At 46.1% G+C, this 15,931-nt stretch overlaps 1 long non-coding RNA gene across 1 annotated transcript in view; it reads left to right on the forward strand.

The window, feature by feature from the left end:
• LOC146833231 (uncharacterized) overlaps positions 1 to 4,847 on the forward strand; it is a 31,088-nt gene extending 26,241 nt beyond the window's left edge. The window contains exons 2-3 of the long non-coding RNA XR_014960207.1: positions 3,116 to 3,209; positions 3,726 to 4,847. This is a non-coding gene — a long non-coding RNA (uncharacterized LOC146833231). The remainder of the gene's footprint in view (positions 1 to 3,115; positions 3,210 to 3,725) is intronic.
• The last annotated feature ends 11,084 nt before the right edge of the window (positions 4,848 to 15,931 follow it).

The following is a 15,931-nucleotide window of genomic DNA, read 5'->3' on the forward strand; positions in this document are numbered from 1 at the left end:
TAAAGTGGCATGTATCCATGCCTGTAATTAAATGCTACTAGTGGGCCTGCAGCACTTATTGGGCCACCCACTTAAGTAGCCCTTTCAAACATGTCTCCGCCCTGCCATTGCAGCCCATGCGGAGTTTCAAATTGCTTATTTGACTTAGCAAAAAAACCGTTTGCCAGGCCGAAAACTCATTTTTTAAATACAAATAAAGCACCCCTAATGTAGGCCCTAATCAGTCCTTGGCGCAGGGTACCGTGTATTCAAAAAGTTGGAAATGTGGTTTTAAGTTTTGTCCTCGTAGTGGAAAGATTCCAAATTTGTTTTTCACTACCTTTAGGCCTACCTCTCCCATGGGATAACATTGGGTTAGCTTATTACAGTTATTAAGTTGTTGGGACAGAAACGTTCTCTGTCTGGTAAGTGATGTGTACCTCTGCCCTGAGTGCCCTACTGTACTGCTGTCTGAATCCCTAATGCTGATTTTTTGTCTTAGACAAACACGAATCATCTGTGTGTGCCATGACATAGGCCTGTCTCGCGGATTGTGGCCTTGTTTAAACGGGAGGGGCACCCAAAGCACTACCCTCATAGTGGTGGAAGGCTACTGCCTTCACGAGGAGTTGAGCAGCACAAGCGCAGTGGGGCAGCATACCGTGTAGTGATCATTAGTAGTAAACAGCTCCTTTTTAGCCTGTGCCACTGGAGTGAGGCCTACAGGCTACTCCCCTTTTTAAAAGCTCCGTTGCTGTGTGCTCAACTCACCCTTGGCCTGCATCAGTTAGATGTGGAAGTGCTGTGCAGCAAAGAGTAGTGCCTTTGTATGTGTGCCTATGAAGGGTACAGTACAGGGATAGAGAAGTTCTACACAGTATATGCATGTTTAGTGCATGCACTGAATGTATGTATGGCTTTTGAGTTACAGTACATAAAAGATGTAATGCTGGGCTGTGCATGCACAAGAAAGGCACGTGCTTAGTCTGTGTGCCCGCATCAAGTACAATATTTGGAGGGTGAAGTGTTGTGCAGCATACATGGTGAGTGTGTGTTATTAAAAACAAAAGTAAAAGTATACCCTGGTATAATTCATAGAGGCTTCAGTGCTGAAAAGTGCACAGATATTGAATGTTTGCTGAATGTATGTGTGCCTGTAATGGTGCGCTGAATGGAAGTAAGAGCTGTACAGTAAGTGTGCTGTGAAAGCAGACTGAGTGCCAATGCGCCTACAATGGTACATTACATGGAGGACCCTGGAGTTCCTTTTAGAGAGGTCCAGGTTAGCATGGTGACCACTAGGGCTTGGTGTAATGTTGCATTCTGCCCATGGAATGGGCAGAATTTGGCAAATCTACATTACTCTTGTAACGCTGACTTCGGCCAGATTCCACCAATGGCTGCTTGGCAGTTTTTTCCTTTGAGGCTCCAGAAATGCGAACCAGATTTGGCCTCCCATAGCGCTATTTTCTAATGAGGGCAGTTGCGGCCAGAGGACCTCTTCTTGAGTAGTTTTCCTGCTGCTCAAGTGGATTTTCTGCTGCTTGAGTGGATTTTCTACACAAGCTGCAGCAAAATCAACTTGAATGGCTACACGTTCATGCACACTGCATGCTGCCATTTGCGCTGATTTTCAGTGCTTCTTGTGCTACTGGCTCTAAAGTGCAGTGCAAGCAGCACAAAATGTATTTTTTTCTGTTGGATGGTGGAACTCTGCAGAATTTAGCTCAGTTTTTATGTAACTCCGCAGAATTCTGCAGATTGAAACTCCAAAAGTTTCACCCATTCCTATTGATGACATGGGAAGGAGATAAACCCCCCCCCAGACAGGTTTGTGTATTGCTGCATTCCTGTGAGCTGGGCGCGACACACTGCCGGAGGGAAAGCAAGGCTCCCCCTGTGCACTTCAGAGTGCTCTTTGATTCAGTGATAGATCGCAAGGAAGGGGCCAGGACACATCTCAGGAAGGGAGTTGGGGCTGATAGAGGAGTCATAACGACCCTGGCTGGGAGCCCAGGAGTAACTTTTTTATGCACATAGCACTGTGGCTGACATCCAGTAGTGAACTCAGATCATTCCCATGAATTGTGTTGTGGGTCAATAATCCTCAGTCATGCCTGCTGTGATAACCATCCCTTCAGAGGAAAGGAGAAAAGTAAAGATGTCCACTTCAAAAGAAGCAAAACCCCAATATAAAACTTCAAAGGCTCCGACCCAAAATCACATTTGCTGTCTGGAAAAGGACAACAAAAAGGGGAGACTTAAACCAGAAACGTTGTCATCAGCTAAGCAGCCAGATGGGCTGTATGAGGAGGGGTTAAAACTCTGCAAGACTTCTGCCTGTGACTAGGACTTGGAGCAAAGTCCTGCCAGTCTCCCTGCTGGGTGAGGGGACATCACCCAGGACACCCAAGATCACAAAGGAGGGCGAGACAGGGATTTGCCTGACAACTACTAGAACTTTGATCATAAGGAAGATTGTGTTATTGCTTCTGAATGTCATATACCTTTGCATGTGAAGAGTTAGAAATAAAATACTTCTTTTTTATATGAAAGCAAGTATTGGACTGGGCATTGGTCTATTGTCCTTACTGGTTGCACTTTGAGTTATGAGCCGTGATAATTGATCTGTATCTACATCTGCCCAGAGAATCCTCATCATCGAGGGGTGGGAGAATGGTGCTTTCCTTCACTGAGAGGATGGGAAATGGGAAATGCTGCTGTGCTTCGTTGACGATTTGTAAATGAAAATTCTCTACTCTGCTACATTGAGGGGTGGTAACTAGGAGTACTCTGCTTTGCTTCACTGTGTTTTGGAAACAGAATGCGCAGCTGTGCTTTGAGGGATTGTAACTGAGTATGGGGGGTGGTAATCGAGTACGCTGCAGTGTTTCATTGAGGGGTGGTAACTGGGAATACACTGGTGTGTATCACTGAGGGTTGGTAACTTGAGCACTCTGCTGTGCTTAATTGAGTGGTAGTAAATGTGTATATGGTATACTGGTCTCTTCATGAGGTGATTTTGCAAACCCATGACTTGCTCTGTTAAATGACCTCAGTGCTTTTGATACTCTGGTCTGTTCATGAGGCGATCTTCATACATCTGACTTGCTTCTCACTTTCCTCTCTTCTACAGGCTGCCCTTCAGTTATTCACATGGGCACACAAGTCCATTTAGGAGTTCTCATCCAGACACATTGATAAAAACAAGGTGTCCCTGGAAAAAACAGGTAAGTTAGAATTGTACCTCTTCCACTCTTGGGATTTGCATCTTGCGTCTGCCTGAAGTTGCCAGACTAATGCTGATGGTTCCGAGCTTGCTTGTCTCTGCAGCCACGTATGTTTTCATAGAGTGCTTAGAAAAGAAGTTGGAGACGTGCCCTGAATAAATGGGTAAAGAAAGGTTTTCTCTGACCATTTTCTTTTCCACTTCATTCTAATGGGCTTGTTTGCATCATTGTCAACTTACCCTCCAAATGAGGAAAGACCCTGTAAACTACACTTAGCTTGTTTAACTTTACTCAACTTATGCTGGGAAGGGTTTACGGATCCCAGGTTTCCCTTCCAAACAGGCCTGTAATGGGCAGGGGTGAGGGGTGGTCTTTGAGGGGCGTATGGGAGTTCAGCTCATACTTAAGGCTTTGATTAACTTGTCGCATTCCACAGCGATGAGGGCGCCAGAGACAAGTAGTGCTGCACCGACCACATAGCTTCTATGCACATTGACTGATGCTTTTTTCCCTCAGGAACCTGGGGATCAGGCGCAGATTCAAGCCTTTGCCGGGTGCAGTTCGACACATATTTATCAAACTGTATGTCAAAGGCGACAGAGCCCACCCTCTCTGGAAGTGGATGAAGAATGAGGCCAAAGACTGTGGAACCTTTGGCGAGTGAATATGCGCAGACAACGTCAATCTGCTGGTGCTCAGCATTACTTGTTTGATGCATTCCTTACAGCAGAGGTCTTCCGGGGGTCCTGAATGCCCCTAGCCAAGAGAAGGATCTACTATGCCCCCCGATTGCTGTGTTACTAATGAAACAAGCATTTGCAATGCAATAGGTCTCGCATTTACTCGAGTTTAAGCTATTGGCATTATAAATTACAATGTGTTTTATTTATGTTCCAAAACCAAAACATAAATAAAAGGCATTGTCATTTACAATGCCAACAGCTCAAACTCACGTAAATGCGAGACCTGTTGCATTGCAAATGCTTGTTGCTTTATTTCCTTCTAACAAAAGCGTTGTACTGTTTCCAACCACATAACAGGTCGTGGTTGGGGACAAGGGGGATGGAAAAAAGATAGAGGAAGGAGAGCGTGACAGCTGGACAAGGAGGGCGTAATGAACAATGAAGAAAACACGATGGTGGGCAACTGATAGTTTATGAGGAAATATTGCACGAATCTGTCTTTGATGAACATATAAGTATATTTTTCTCCCATTCAACAACATGTGCTCTCCACCGCCCCTCCCCAGTCTCCTCATGTAGAGGATGTTGTTGGGCATTTTAGTTTGTAGGCAAAAGTGTTTTGATAGTTAGGCTGCTGGAGTGCACGACGACAAATACTTTCTCGATAGCCTTGCGACTGACACTCTAATAGGGATGACGGACTTTCTGCCAAGCAACTAAAATGTGTAAAAATAATCCATAGCTGTTGCAAGTTACTTCTGTTGCGGCCAGAGAGATGCTAACTTGTTACTGAGCATGGCCTCGTGACTGAGAAACGTGTTAGTATTTCCCAGCAAAGAAAGCTTCCAGGCAAAGGGTCTTGTTTACATTGTCTCCAGTACGTGTATGCCGGCGGGATGCTTGACATGCCTGAGTCATGCTAAAGACAGAACGAAATAAAGCGGGATTCCCTTAAAAACACAATTGCGGCAATTAATGACTCAACCCCTGACAAGACAAACGCTAATCCTCTCCCAATTGGCGTCCTGGAGCTCATTACTTCCACGACTGCGCCTGTAAGTGCTGGTCGTTGAACGGTGCATCGGGTTACATTGTAACAAATTCACGGAAGAGGCACGTACCTGTTGGACTCCGGCAATTGTGTTGTAGGAATGCAGAACCAGCAGCAACGGAGCATGGACGTTTTTTCCTTTGAAAAGTCCAGGAGCTGGCAATAAACAACAAGCTGTCGCCATTGTGAGGGAAGTGGGATAAGGGAGGGGGTGGCAAATGGTGAGCTCATTTCGCGGCCGCTTTGATGTTCTCATCAAAGCGGCCGTGAAATGAGCTTTTGTAAACGGGGGATTTGAAAGTGCAAACTAGTGCTTTCAGGCTGCCAAATGGTGCGCGCGCCCGACGCACATGCACTGTATTTGGAGGCCTGAAAAGCACTGTTTGCACTTCCAGATCCCCCTTTTACAAAAGCTCTCGGGAGAGCAGCGCTAAAGCGCTGTCTCAGCGAGACCTAAAAACTGTGTCAGTGGGCCTCTCTAATAGGCCATCCGTAACCTCTTTCTCCATTTGTGTTGTGTAGGTGTTGGGGTGAGAGTCCAATTACCCTCACACTCCCTGCTCTGTCATTGACGTCTCTTCATGAATCAATCATGCATACTTCTGACTTGCTGTGCTTAATTGACTTCTTGGTGCTTTGAAGCACTGTCTTCTTCATGGGATGACCTTCCATACCTCTGATCTTCTTTGCATGATTGCCATCTTGGTGTTTTAACGCACTGGCCTCTTCATGGGGTGGCCTTCCATAACACTGACGTGCTCTGTCTGATTGATTTCAGTGCTTTGATGCACTGGCCTCTTCATGGGGCAGTCTTGCACATCTGACTTGCTCAGCGTATTTGACGCCTACTCTGCATAATTGACTTCTCTGTACTTTGATACACTGGCCTGTTCATGGGGCGACTTTCCATACCTCTGACTTGCTCTGTGGTGCTTTGATGCTCGGGCTTCTTAATGGGCTGAGGTAGCGTACTACTGACCTGCTCTGTGTGATTGACCTTGCATAATTCGGAGTTGCTGTGCATGACTGACGTCTTGGTGCTGTGATGCACGGGCCTCTTCATGGGGCAACCTTGCATACTTATGATTTGCTCCTGTATTGACTTGTCAGTGCTTTGATGCACTGGCCTGTTCATGGGACGAGTTTGCCTACCTCAAACTAGTTCTGTGTGATTGATGTCTCGGTGCTTTGCATGCCTTGGACTTGCTCTGTGTGATTGACGTCTTGGTGCTTTGATGCACGGGCCTCTTCATGGGGTGACCTTGCATACCTCGTACTTGCTCAGCATGATTGAATGTACGGTGCTTTGATGAATGGGCCTCTTCATTGGGTAAGCTAGCGTGCCTCTGACCTGCTCTGCGTAATTGACGTCTCTGTGGTTTGACGCATGGGCCTCTTCATGTGGTGATCTTGCGTACCTCTGATTTGCTCTGCTTGATCGACTATTCTGTGCTTTGACACATGCTCCTCTAAATGGGGCGATTATGTATACCTCTAACTTGCTATGTGTAATTGACTTCTCAGTGCTTTGATACACTGGCCTCTTCATGGGATGAGCTTGCATACCTCTGACCTGTTCTGCGTGATTGAGGTCTCAGTGCTTTGATGCACAGGCCTCTTCATGGGGTGAGCTAAGAGTGCCTCTTACCTACTCTGCGTGATTGACACCTTGGTGCTTCGGCGCACAGGCCTCTTCATTAGGCGACCTTGCATACCCCTGACTTTCTCTGCTTGTTTTTCTCGATACTTTGACTCTTGGGCCTGTTCTTGGGGCAACCTTGCATACCTCTGACCTACTCTGCGGGATTGACCTCTCGTGCTTTGACGCATGTGCGTCTTCATTGGGTGAGCTTGCATACGTCTGATTTGCTCTTCACGATTGGCTATTCTGTGCTTTGATGCGTGCTTCTCTTCATGATGCGATCTTGCATACCTCTGACTTTCTCTGTGTAATTGACTTCCCATTGCTTTAATACACTGTCCTCTTCATGGGGCAATCTTGCAAACCTCTGATTTGCTCTCTGATTGACTTCTTGGTGCTTTGACCCATGGGCCTCTGTAAGGGACAACCCTACATACCTCTGACTTGCTCTACGTGATTTATATCTTAGTGCCTTTGCACACAGGCTTCTTCATGGGGTAACATTCCATAAATTTGACCTGCTCTGCATGATTGACTTCAGTGCTTTGATGCATGCTCCTCTTCATGGGGCGATCTTGCATACATCTGAATTACGCTGCATAATTGACTTCTAGGTGCTTTGGTGAACTGGTCTTGTCATGAGGCAGTCTTTCACACTGTATACTTGCTTTGTGTAATTGACTTCTCAGTACTTTGATAGACTGGTATCTTTATGAGGGGTGGTAACAGAATACGCTGCTGTGCTTTGAGCGTTGGTAACAGGAAAACGTTGCTGTGCTTCATTGACAATTTGCAACTGCGAATTCGCTACTGTGCTATATTGAGGGGTGGTAACCACAAACTCGGCATTGGGCTAAAATGAGGAGTAGTAACTGGGAGTACACTGCTTTGCTTCACTGAGGTGTGGTAACAGAATATGCTGCTGTGCTGTATTACGTGATGGTCACTGGGAATAAGCTGCTGTGCTTATTGATTAGTAACTACCAAAATGCTACTGTGCTACATTGCAGGGTGGTAACTGGAATTACCCTGCTGTGTGTTCGCTGAGGAATACACTGCTGTCTTTCTTTGATTATGGGTAACTGCGAATTGACACTGTGCTACACGTAGGTATAGTAACTGGGAGTACACCGCTTTCCTTTACTGAGGTGTGGTAACAGAATACGCTGCTGTGCTGTATTGAGCGTTGGTTACTGGGAATAAGCTTCTGTGCTTCATTGTTGATTAGTAACTACAAACCTGCTACTGTGCTACATTCAGGGATAACTGGGAGTAATCTGCTCTGTTTCTCTGAGGTGTGGTAACAGAATACGCTGCTGTGCTTTATTGTGCGTTGGTAACCAGGAATACGCTGCTGTGCTTCCTTGACAGTTTGTAACTGCGAATTTGCTACTGTGCTATTTTGAGGGGTGGTAGCTGAGACTACGCTGCTATACTTCATTGAAGAATGGTACGGACTTTGAGTGGGGTAACAGAGTACTCTGCTGTCCTTCACTAAAGTGTGGTAACAGAATACGCTACTGTGTTTTATTGAGTGTTGATAACAGGGAATACGCTGCTGTGCTTCATTGAGGTGTGGTAACAGAATACGCTGCTGTGCTGTATTGAGCATTGGTTACTAGGAAAACGTGGCTGTGCATCATTAATTATGGGTAACTGCAAATTTGCCACTGTGCTACACAGAGAAGTAGTAACTGGGAGTACAATGCTTTGCTTCAGTGACTTGTGGTTACAGTATACGCTGCTGTGCTGTATTGAGCGTTGGTTACTGGGAATACACTGCTGTGCTTCATTGATGATTGGTAACTGCAAATTGGCCACTGTGCTACATTCGGGAGTAGTAACTGGGAGTATACTGCTTTGCTAGAGTGAGATGTGGTACCAGAATGCGCTGCTGTGCTGCATTGAGTGTTAAATGGGAATACGCTGCTGTGATCCTTAGGCATTTTGTAAATGCAAATTCACTACTTTGCTACATTGATGGGTGGTAAATGGAAATACTTGCCTTTGCACGCAAATTAGGGGCAAAACCTTTACAAGCCCTCTTAAAAATATATGGTGCAAAATGCATCTCCATTGCGACTTATGGCTCGGATATCTGGGGCTTTCGCAAGGCAAGCGAAATCCAAGTTGTGGAGAACAAATTCTTAAGGAACCTGCTAGCGGTGCCACACTCTTCACCTACTTACATAATCCATCAAGAGCTAGGAATTGGTTTCGTTGAGGACCAAATTGCTTTAGCACCTCTTCTGAAATGGATTACAATCTGGTTAAACCCTGAACTAGACTTAAACCGGGAGATACAAAATGACTGTTTGGCTTTAGACCATGCTAGCCATATCCCCTGGTTGTGTCATGTTACAGGTTTGTGGATGAAGCTGGGTAGGCCAGAGTTATTTAACTCACCAGCCACAATAGTTAAGGGCGATTTGCAGTGGGTTAAACGCTCCTATTTTTGTATGGTCTCTATGAAGAGTGTAACGCCCTGAACGTCTCAGGATCGTTTAACAGACACGATAATGAGAACGCAACCACTTGTGAAGGTTTAGTTATTTTAATGAAGGCAAAAATAATACAAGGAATAAACAAAGGTTACAGGCACTGGAATCCTCCAGGCTAAGTACGTTACCAGCCCACAGCACGGATGGTCCTAACCGTCCTCTGCATATACGCCGATCCCGGCGTATGCCAACAGAGGGCAGAAATGAAATGGCCGACAATGCCAATCGGTAGGCTGTGAGGGGCACTTAGAGTGTTGGGGAGAATCGAGGAGTCAGGGAAACACCCAGCCGGGGTCTCTACCTGAAGGGAGCAGCCGCTCAACCTCTTCCTCAGACTGCACCGGGACGCGGAGTCACCTCCTGGTGATGCGTCACCGATACCCCAATCACAAGCAAAGAAGACTGAACCGAGAGCAGCCGCTCGATCGATCCCGTGGACTTCCGAGTCTGTAACGCGGCAAACACCTCCTGGTGTGCGTTACAGCTGGCAGTCCCTGTATCTCTGGTCGGGCTGGGAGTTACGACTCCAACCAGCAAAAGCGCCACTGCGCTTTGACTCAGCCGAGTCAAAAAGCGAAGCTCAATGGTTATCCGGTAGAGCTTCCGGGTCCTTCACAGGTGACGATGGGGCAAGACACGGCCCAGGGAGTAGCGACTCGACCTACCTCCGTTCTTGCCTTACTGGAGCACCCCTCCGGAACACTGCTCTTCACTAAGCAGGTACGTCGGTGTAAACACAATATCCGACCGCGTTGTACCTCCCGGTTCCTCCCTTTATAGGGCGTGTTTTCCTTGAGTTATGTAACAGCTCTCCTGTTTACATAAGGGCGTGTTTTCCTTGAGTTATGTAACAGCTCTCCTGTTTAATTAACCTCTCAACCGCTAAGCATCCTGGGAGATGTAGTCCGTTTTCGCTGGTTACCGTTTTCCTCCCCTCGCATGACAGGAATTCTTGACAAAGAGAGAAGAAAGGGAGCTGATAAAAGTAACTGTCCGTGACCATCAATTATTAAAAACGTCCCCGGCAGTGGAACCATACTTGACAGTGGTATCTAATCCTAACCACCGTTTCCTCCTAACAAGATTTAGGTTTAACCAGTTAAATTTCTTTTTATTAAACCCCCAGGATGGAGAAAGGTGGAGGATTTAGGTGTATGTTCCTGTGATTATTTTTCTGTGCCGGACACAATACATTTTTTATTCTTCTGTGAACATCTGTTGCACATTCGGAAGCGCTATATTCTTCCAATTTTAAAAGATAAAGGTTTTTCACAGCATAGACCGGCACTCATGCATTTACAGCTGCTGTCTAATGTTGTGGAGATGTTTAGCATAGCCAGTTTTCTTATTGCTGCAATAAGGATCATGAAGAATAAATGATTATAACTGTGTAGATTATGAACTTGAGGGATAATAATGTGATTGATTGCATGTTTCATCTTAAACTATTTGGTTTTTATGATTGTAGGGGCTTCTCTATGTATTATATCTTAGATTGTAGATCTGTGATGACCCTACCTTGCTGCTAATTGATTCTTTTAACTTTTTATTTTCCTTTTTAATTCCATGTATAGCATGCTTTTATGGTTTTTATTAACCGAATAAAGTATTTTGACTGACTGATTGGTAACTGCAAATTTGCTACTGTGCTACATTGTGGGGTGGTAACTGGGAGTACTCTGCTGTTTCACTGGGGTGTCGTAACCGAATATGCTGCTGTGCTTCATTGATAATTGGTAACTGCAAATTGGCCACTGTGCTACATTCGGGAGTAGTAACTGGGAGTATACTGCTTTGCTAGAGTGAGATGTGGTACCAGAATGCGCTGCTGTGCTGTATTGAGTGTTAAGTGGGAATACGCTGCTGTGCTCCTTAGGCATTTTGTAAATGCAAATTCACTACTTTCCTACATGGATGGGTGGTAAATGGAAGTACGCTGTTGTGCTTCAGTGAGGTGTGGCAGCAGAATACGCAGCTGTGCTGAAATGAGGGTTCGTTACTGGGAATACGCTGCTGTGCATTACTGACGATTGATAACTGCAAATTTGCTACTGTTCTACATTGAAGTGCCACGGTGCTACATCGAGTGGTGATAACTGTGAGTACTCTGCTGTTTCGCTGAGGTGTGGTGACAGAATATTCTGCTGTGCTTTATTGAGCATTCGTAACAGGGAATACGCTGCTGTGCTTAATTGACAATTTGTAACTGTGAATTCGGTACTGTGCTATATTGAGGAGTAGTAACTGGGAGTACACTGCTTTGCTTAATTGAGTTGTGGTAACAGAATACGCTGCTGTGCTTACCGCTGCTTACTGGGAATACGCTGCTGTGCTTCATTGATGATTAACTGCAAATTTGCTACTGTGCCTCATTGAGAGGTGGTAACTGCATGTACTCTGCTGTGTTTTACTGGGGTGTGGTAATCTAATACACTGCTATGCTTTATTGAGCGTTGGTAATAGGGAATACGCTGCTATGCTTCATTGACCATTCGCAGCTGTGAATTCAATACTGTTACATTGCGGGGTGGTAACTGGGAGTACTCTGTTTTAACTGGGGTGCGGTAACAGAATACGCTGATCTGCTTATTTAAGTTGATAATGGGGAATATACGCTGCTGTGTTTCATTGACTATTTGCAACTGCGAATTTGCTACTGTGCTATATTGAGGGGTGGTAACAGGGACTATGCTGCTGTGCCTCATTGAAGAGTGGTTTGGACTAGGAGGGGTGTAATGGAGTACTCTGCTGTCCTTCACTGAGATGTGGTAATAGAATACGCTGATGTGCTTTATCGAGCGTTGATAATGGGGAATACGCTGCTGTGCTCCATTGGCAATTTGTAACTGCAAATTCACTACTGTGCTTCATTGAGTGGTGGTAAATGGAAGTGCACTGTTGTGCTTCACTGTGGTGTGGCAGCAGAATACACTGCTGTGCTGAATTGAGGGTTCTTTACTGGGAATACGCAGCTGTGCTTTATTGAGGATTGGTAACTACAAATTTGCCACTGTGCTACATTGAGTAGTAGTAACTGTTAGCACACTCACTGCTTTGCTTTAGTGAGATGTGGTAACAGAATACGCTGCTATGCTTCATTGACAATTCGCAGCTGTGAATTCAATGCTGTGCTACATTGCGGGGTGGTAACTGGGAGTACTCTGCTTTAACTGGGGTGCGGTAACAGAATACGCTGATCTGCTTATTTAAGTTGATAATGGGGAATACGCTGCTGTGTTTCATTGACTATTTGCAACTGCGAATTTGCTACTGTGCTATATTGAGGGGTGGTAACAGGGACTATGCTGCTGTGCCTCATTGAAGAGTGGTTTGGACTAGGAGGGGTGTAATGGAGTACTCTGCTGTCCTTCACTGAGATGTGGTAATAGAATACGCTGATGTGCTTTATCGAGCGTTGATAATGGGGAATACGCTGCTGTGCTCCATTGGCAATTTGTAACTGCAAATTCACTACTGTGCTCCATTGAGTGGTGGTAAATGGAAGTGCACTGTTGTGCTTCACTGTGGTGTGGCAGCAGAATACACTGCTGTGCTGAATTGAGGGTTCTTTACTGGGAATACGCAGCTGTGCTTTATTGAGGATTGGTAACTACAAATTTGCCACTGTGCTACATTGAGTAGTAGTAACTGTTAGCACACTCACTGCTTTGCTTTAGTGAGATGTGGTAACAGAATACGCTGCTATGCTTCATTGACAATTCGCAGCTGTGAATTCAATGCTGTGCTACATTGCGGGGTGGTAACTGGGAGTACTCTGCTTTAACTGGGGTGCGGTAACAGAATACGCTGATCTGCTTATTTAAGTTGATAATGGGGAATATGCTGCTGTGCTTCATTGACTATTTGCAACTGCGAATTTGCTACTGTGCTATATTGAGGGTTGGTAACAGGGACTATGCTGCTGTGCCTCATTGAAGAGTGGTTTGGACTAGGAGGGGTGTAATGGAGTACTCTGCTGTCCTTCACTGAGATGTGGTAATAGAATACGCTGCTGTGCTTTATCGAGCGTTGATAATGGGGAATACGCTGCTGTGCTCCATTGGCAATTTGTAACTGCAAATTCACTACTGTGCTCCATTGAGTGGTGGTAAATGGAAGTGCTCTGTTGTGCTTCACTGTGGTGTGGCAGCAGAATACACTGCTGTGCTGAATTGAGGGTTCTTTACTGGGAATACGCAGCTGTGCTTTATTGAGGATTGGTAACTACAAATTTGCCACTGTGCTACATTGAGTAGTAGTAACTGTTAGCACACTCACTGCTTTGCTTCAGTGAGATGTGGTAACAGAATACGCTGCTGTGCTGTATTGAGCGTTGGTTGCTGCGAATACGCTGCTGCGCTGTATTGAGCGTTCGTTACTGGGAATAATCTGCTGTACTTTATTGACGATAAGTAACTGCAAATTTGCCACTGTGCTACATTGAGTAGTAGTAACTAGAATTACACTGCTTTGCTACAGTGAGGTGTGGTAACAGAATATGCTGCTGTGCTGTATTGAACGTTGGTTACTGAGAATAAGCTGCTGTGCTTTATTTGTGATCAGTAACTACAAAAATGCTACTGTGCTACATTGAGGGGTGATAACTGAGTAAACTGCTTTGCTTCACTGAGGTGTGGTAACAGAATACGCTGCTGTGCTGTATTAAGTGGTCATTACTTGGAATGAACTGCTGTGCTTCATTGATGATTGGTAACTGCAAACTGTCCTCTGTGCTACATTGAGGAATAGTAACTGGGAGTACACTGCTTCGCTTCAGTGAGTTTTGGTAACAAAATACCCTGCTGTGCTTTGAGCTTTGGTAACAGGTAATACACTGCTGTGTTTCATTAACAATTTTCAACTGCAAATTCGCTACTTGCCTATATTTAGGGGTGGTAACTGTGAGTACACTGCTGTGCTAGACTGAGGCGTGGTAACAGAATAAGCTGCTGTACTAGATTGATAATTGGTAACTGCAAATTTGACACTGCGTGACATTGAGGGGTAGTAACTGGGAGTTCAGTGCTTTGCTTCAGTGAGTTGTGGTAACTGAGTACGCTGCTGTGCTGTATTGAGCGTTGATAATAGGGAATACACTGCTGTGCCTGATTGACAATTTGTAACTGCGAATTCACTACTGAGCTGTATTGAGGGGTGGCAAATGGAAGTACGCTGTTGTGCTTCACAGAGGTGTGGTAGCAGAATTCGGTGCTGTGCTGAATAGAGGGTTTGTTACCTGGTAATACGCACTATGCTTTATTGATGATTGTTAACTGCAAATTTGCCACTGTGCTACATTGAGGAGTAGTAACTGGGAGTACACTGCTTTGCTTCAGTGAGATGAGGTAACCGAATACGCTGCTGTTCTTTATTGAGCGCTTGTTACTGGGAATACGTGGCTGTGCTTCCAAGATGATTGGTAACAGCAATTTCGTCACAGTGAGGGAGTAGAGGGGCATGGCCTGCCTGACTCCAATATGGCCGCAATGTGAGCGAGCTCCGACTGCCACAGACACAATCCAGCAGACATCGCCTTCATCCTAGCCTATGAACCTGTTGCTATTGCTTGTGAAGTTGCTGTTTAATGCCAGCTTACCCGGAAGGTGCTCATTTGGCGATTTAAGTCACATCGTTTCGAGAACGAGGGTAAAAGAGCAATCAGGCCTGACACCATGTCGGCGAGGTGTGCTGCAATGTGCTGGTACCGCGATTTCAAGTTCGGCCTCCCTGGTTCCTACACATAACAACCTACCTTGCCACACCTTGGCGAAGTTGTTCAAAGATCACTGCCAGGTGCTGATGCGGAGACTGGAGCTGTGCCTTTGCTGAGTCCCCCGACAGCGGGGGATAGTTGCTGTGCCGTGGACTAGAGGCAGGGGCCTGTTTGGTGCCCCAGCCTGTGTCCTGACCCGAGGGCCCTTGTGGGGCGGCGGCGGGCCCTGCAGGGAGACTGCAATGTGGCAAAGCCTTGTGAGCCTCGGCGGGCGGCCTGACCACTGCTGGTGATTAAAGGCAGCTGGTCTGGGGCTCTCGCTTGAAATCGTCGTGGTTTGGCCGTCGCTGAAAGCCACCGGGGCAGTGTGTGCTGTGCTTGAGGCCTTGAGCAGACATCCTGGGACCGGTGGGGAACTTTCGGCGCCAGCACATAGCTCGAGCTGCTACTACACAGGCGGCAGGATTTGCCAGGTGAGACAAGCTGCTACAAGAATTGCCCCTAATTCCAGTCACAAGAACCTTCCAGAGTCTGCTCCCGCCTGTGCAGGGGGCGCCAATTTCTCAATTTCCCTGCCACAGCATACCAAACAAAATGGGGAAAGTTGACAAGGCACAGTCTAAATTACAATTTGAGCACCGCAAATCGTCAAAGGTCAGAGGGGAGGAGACTGACACTGTGGTATCTGTACAGGGGGCTACAGGCACTTACAAAAATGAAGACATATGCCATATCCTCTCATGCATGCACAAAAGCCTTGCTACTGTAGACGGTAAGCTTGACTCACTTTCCTACAGGATGGCTTGCATGTCTGAGTGTGTGGACAAGCATGCTGAGAGGCTTGACATGGCAGTGTGTCAGAAACAGAAGACGTGCAGTTTGAGTCAGCAGCCACACTGAAGCAAATGGGGAGGCAAATGACTTCATTACGGGACAAGGCCGAGGACTTAGAGGTGCGCTCCAGGCGAAACAATGTACGCATTTGGGGCCTACCAGAGACCACGGTGATCGGAAGTATGGAGCTGTTTACTGAGCAACTGGTCGTGTCTTTACTTGGGCGTGGAAGATTTTCCCAGGTATTGATTGTGGAGCACGCTCACAGCTCTCTCGCCCTGAAACCTCTCTCGGAGGC

Source organism: Triturus cristatus, chromosome 4_2 (assembly GCF_964204655.1).
Source record: "Triturus cristatus chromosome 4_2, aTriCri1.1, whole genome shotgun sequence".
In the NCBI taxonomy this organism is placed as follows: domain Eukaryota; kingdom Metazoa; phylum Chordata; class Amphibia; order Caudata; family Salamandridae; genus Triturus; species Triturus cristatus.